Consider the following 5,381-nt stretch of genomic DNA (forward strand, 5'->3'; position numbering starts at 1 on the left):
GGCGGGGGGCAATCCCCACTGCCCCATGCTGCACGGAGGACTCTGCACAAGCCCCCTCAATCCCCCCCCAGCTCCCCCAACCCTCCCCCCCAGCTGTCCTGCCTGCTGGGGCTCCGGCCCTTTAAGAAAAAACAAAGCCAAGACAAACCCCAGGACACACTGCTCCTGGTGCAGCCTCGGGACTTCGGGGGGCTCATGCAGAGCCCTCCATGTGGCGCAGGGCAGCAAGGATCGCCCCCTGCCGGCAACAGTGGTGAGTCCCCGAGTTTCTTCAGGTTTTTTTTTTCTTCAAGGGCTGGAGCTGGCCCATGCGGGGCACCCATGAGGGGGCTGGGGGAGCGAAGAGGGTGGGGTTCAGGGGCTCATGCAGCGCGGGGCAGCAGGGATCACCCCCCACCCAGTAGCACCTGCTGATCCGGGGCTTTTTTTTCCTCAAGTGCTGGGAGCTGAGGCAGGCTGGGCAGCCATTGCTGGGCTGAAAGAGGGGTGGGCGATGGGCCTGGCCTGACTGATTCAGAGATTCGGAGACTTGGCTGCTGCTGAGTCTCTGAATCAGGTTCAGCCAAATCAAATCAGGAGTGATTCGAATCACTGAATTGAATCACTGTCCCCTGAAGTGGCGGAATCCAAATCCAAAGCAAATACTAGCCACTTCGCACAGGTGTGCTGGATACTCCCAGTTTACAGGGGAGTTTGCTAGGGAAGGTCTGCTTGCAGAGAGGGGCAGGAAGAAGAGGGTGTGGATTAAAAGTCCCGGAGAAACAACTGGAGGCTGTTGCAATGCCAGAGCCACTGCCACTGCCAGCTCTTCTTCTGCTTGTACCTGTGAGGAGTTTGCCCAAGCAGGACGACTCACTGTCAAGGCTTCCACCCAGGTTCTGGTTTGACTGGGGAGACAGCGGCTTGCAGTTTCTTTCCACCGACAACCAGGTGAGGGAGTGCCTGTGATGTTAGCAGCACCTCCTGGTGGTGTCTCTCAGGGACCAGGTAACAGAACTATGGGCGGAGGTGGAGAGGCTTGGAAGTACTCACCATCATGAGGACTTCATCAATTCAGTGCTGAAGACCTTTAGGACTGCAGGGGAAGGACTGCCAGAGACAGTACTACAGAAGGAAAAGGACATGGACTCCCAGGAAAGTGGAAGCTGGAAGCTTGTGACCTCTGACAGCAAGCCAAAGTCTTCATCTCCAGCTGCAGCGATTTGCCTCAAGACCAGATATGGAGCCCTAGCAACAGAGGAGAAGGAGCACTTTCCATTGCTGGAGGAGGTCAGGCCAAGCATCCCTAAGGTTGGGAGGATCAAGACCACAACCACTAGAAAAAAGTGGCAGGTGGTGGTGGTTGGAGACTCCTTTCTGCGGGGCACAGAGGCATTCATTTGCCCAACCTGATGTCTCAAGAGGTCTGCTGCTTGCCTGGAGCCCAGATATGAGATGTCACAGAGGGATTACCGAGACTCATCTGGCCCTCTGACTACTACCCCATGCTGCTCATCCATGTGGGCATGAATGATACTGCCAGGAGTGGTCCTGAGCAGATCAAAATGACTACAGGGCTGAGTCCAAGGGTAAAGGGGCTGGGGGTGCAGGCTCAGGTGATGTTCTCTTCAGTCCTTCCAGTCAAGGGGAAGGGCCCAAGCAGGAGCAGATGCAACCTGCAGATCAATGCAAGGCTGCACAGATAGTGTCACCAGTAGGCCTTTGGCTTCTTTGAGCACAGGATGTTGTTCCAAAAAGGATTGCTAAGAAGAGATGGGATCCACTGATGAAGGGAGGGAAGAGCATCTTCACAGACAGGCTCACTAACCTGGGATTTAAACTAGGTTCACCAGTGGATGGGGACCAAAGCCCTGAGATAAGTGAGCAAGTAGGTGACCTGCAGGAAGCACAAGCAGGAGTGGGCAACAGGTGAGGCATTCGCATTCTTCCTGAGAAAGTAGGGCAACTGGCTAGTTACTTGAAGTGCCTGTACACAAATGCATGGACCCTGGGAAACAAGCAGGAAGAACTGAAAGTCCTTACACAGTCACAGAACTATGATGTGTTTGGAATAACAGAGACTTGGTGGGATAGCTCACATGACTGGAGCACTGTCACAAATGGATACAAACTGTTCAGACAGGACAGGCGGGGAGAAGAGGAGGAGGAGTTGTGCTTTATGTACGAGTTGTATGGCTGCCCACAGCTCCAGTATGAAGCTGGAGATAGGCTGGTTGAAAGTCTCTGGGTTAAGATTAGAGGGGAGAGCAACAAGGGTGATGTTGTGGTGGGTGTGTGCTATAGACCGCTAGACCGGGAGGATGAGGCTTTCTCGAGACATCCAGCATAAGTTTCCCGATCACAGGTCCTGGTGCTCATGGGGGATTTCAATCACCCTGACATCTTCTGGGAGGGCAACATAGCAGTGTGCAGGCAATCCAGGAAGTTTTTAGAAAGTGTTGGAAACAACATCCTGCTTCAAGTGGTGGAGAGGCCAACTAGGAGCCATGCTCTTCTTGAACTGCTGCTCACAAACAGAAGAAATGGTGGGGAACATAGTAGTGGATGGCAACTTGGGCAGCAGCGACCATGAGACAATTAAGTTCAGGATCTTGAGGAAAGGAAGGATGGAGAGCTGCAGAGTAAGGACCCTGGACTTCAAAAAAGCAGACTTCAACTTACTCAAGGAATGGATGGGCAGAATCCCCTGGGAAGCCAGTCTGAGGGGGAAAGGAGCCCAGGAAATCTGGTCATATTTTAAAGAAACCTTACTGAGGGTGCAGGAACGAACCATCCCAATACACAGGAAGACTAGCAAGTATGGCAGAAGACCAACTGGGCTTAGGAGAGAGCTCATCAGTGAGTTAACCACAAAAAGGAAGCTTACAAAAAATGGAAACTTGGACAAACAAGTAGGAAGGAGTATAAGTGTATTGATCGGGCATGCCAGGATTAAATCAGGAAGGTCAAAGTGCAATTGGAGTTGCAATCAGCAAGGGACATGAAGGGTAACAGGAAGGATTTCTACAAGTATGTCAGTAACAAGAGAAAGATCAGGGAAAGGGTGGGCCCTTTACTAAATGGAGGAGGAAACCTAGTGACAGATGATGCAGAAAAGGCTGAAGTACTCAATGCCTTTTTTGCCTCAGTCTTCACAAGAAAGGTCAGCTCCCAAATTACCGCACCTGACAGCACAGTTTGGGGAAGCCGTGAGCAGCCAAGAGTGGTGAAAAAACAGGTTAGGGACTTTTTTTAAAAGCTGGGCATGTACAAGTCCATAGGATGCTATGCACCCAAGGGTGCTGAGGGAGTTGGTTGATGTAATTGCAGAGCCACCAGCCATTGTCTTTGAAAACTCATGGCAGTTGGGAGAGGTGCCAGATGATTCGAAAAGGGAAGATATGGTACCCATCTTTAAGAAAGGGAAGAAGGAGGATCTGGGGAAAATCATGGAGCAGCTCCTCAAGGAATTCACTTCTGTTCATTTTTGGGAGCTCTACCAAGCTCTCTAGTACAAGCTGAGAGGTTGACCCCACCTCTACATATTTTCTCCCCCGCCGTTCCCTATAGTATTTTTGGAATTTACCCCTGAATGTAAGCCTTAACCATGGGAAGTCTGCACTTTTCTGTACCTGACTTCTAGCCTTGTTGTACTCCACTTACCATCTTAATGTCCATAATTAGAGTCAATCACAGAAGAAGAGAGAAGTAGTTTGCATATCAATTCCTAGAAGAGCTCTGCATGAGAAGCAGGAATACAATGTGGAGAGCAAAGTAAAACATTGATAGAAGAGGACAATTCAGCTGGCTCAGTCTGGTTGCCTATAAATGCCAGTGTAAACATAAATATCTAAATATCAATATTATTATGTTTCATGAGATGTGGTTCACTGCTGAGATCATCTGTGCATATCCTGCCTGATCAATTACCCGACACTGCAGTACCTCAGTTATGGACGAAATGCTGGTCTCTCCTCTTTATTGGTCTTTTGAGGACTGAATAACTAGCAAAGCTAAGATTTGAGGCCTGATATTAGTGAATGTAACATATGTAATATGAGCAAGTTTGATTAGATGATCTAGTGCTTCCTTCTGGGTGTAATTCCTAGGAAACTAGCATAAAAAAGCTTATTTATGTGAAATTCCCGACTTAAAAACATCATTGGGACAGTTCCAAAGTAGGTTGCAAGGTTTGCTGCTGTGTATTGCCAAGGCATTAAATGTGTTTATAATGAATGTTATAGCATATAATTTGATTATGTGTGGATTATGTTTGACAGAGAATGGCTCGTGCAGTGAACTTCTGAAGGACAAATTGTCCATAAGGAAGATGTTAGAGCAAAATCCTTCATCAAAAAGAGTACCTTGCAGATCAGCTACTTACAAAGCTCAGACCTTCTTTGGCTGAGCTATAAGAATAACACTGGACACCCTGAACTATAGGAAGTCCATTGGTGGGAAGTTCCTCTCCTGACGATTTTCTAAAAAAACACTCACCACCTGTATGCAAGAAGGGTTACTGTCCTGCATACCTTGATAAGATTTCTTACCTTTTACCTTGCAGTCCAGAACTGTCCACCTTCCTTCCCACAATGCAGCTTTCTTTTTACTGACACACCCACTGCTCCACCTGTGAATAAGCAGCAGATAAAGCTATATTCAGACACACCTACTCACATTAAATAGCTTCTTCCTCCACAAAACATCTCCTATTGATTTCAGTGGAATTAGTCATGCAGCGACATGCTATTCAGTATAAAGATATCCAAATCTGGTTGTCAAGCCCTGTTAAATCTGAAAGTTAATTTGGAAAATAGCGAAATCATAAAAAATTAAAATGTACTTGCAAGTGTACAGGGTATAAAACATCTCTCAGGCTTTTAGTTAAGTGGTTGTGACATGATCGAGTTTTTTCAAACTCCTCTGTCTGGCACTCAAAGCTTTTCTGCTTGTTCAACTCCATAGTGCCACATTGCGGAATTTTGTATTGCCACAGCTAGGATTTCCCTACGTCTGCAGAGTAAGTATGTTTAACAAGTGACAGAGATGCAGCAAAACAAAGTAATTGCAGAGTTCTGTGAGGTGGTTTTTCAGTCTCAGAGGAATGGGCTGTTTTGAAAATAAAGCGAAACAAATGCACGCCACAGATATCAGAATCTAGCACAACTTTATAAATGCGTGTGTAGACCCCATATAATGTACAAAGCTGTCCCTTATTGAGCACAGTTAATCTTTAGAGGGTCAGCATAGTGTAAGAGAAATCTCTGCTAGTCTCGGGTTCCTCCTAGTAGGTGCATCTACACATGCTATTAAGACGACACAATAAACTCTGGTGCAGTTTGCACCAGAGTCTGGTGTTCCAGGCCATAGCGTACATGTGTTCCCAGGACCACAGTTTGAGC

At 47.6% G+C, this 5,381-nt stretch overlaps 1 long non-coding RNA gene across 1 annotated transcript in view; it reads right to left on the bottom strand.

Annotated features, from left to right (window-relative positions):
• Nucleotides 1-4,636, bottom strand: part of LOC109296568 — a 34,168-nt gene extending 29,532 nt beyond the window's left edge. The window contains exon 1 of the long non-coding RNA XR_002096988.1: nucleotides 4,530-4,636. This is a non-coding gene — a long non-coding RNA (uncharacterized LOC109296568). The remainder of the gene's footprint in view (nucleotides 1-4,529) is intronic.
• Nucleotides 4,637-5,381: the final 745 nt, after the last annotated feature.

This window comes from Gavialis gangeticus, unplaced genomic scaffold, assembly GCF_001723915.1.
Source record: "Gavialis gangeticus isolate Ggan-Ray unplaced genomic scaffold, GavGan_comp1, whole genome shotgun sequence".
In the NCBI taxonomy this organism is placed as follows: Eukaryota; Metazoa; Chordata; order Crocodylia; family Gavialidae; genus Gavialis; species Gavialis gangeticus.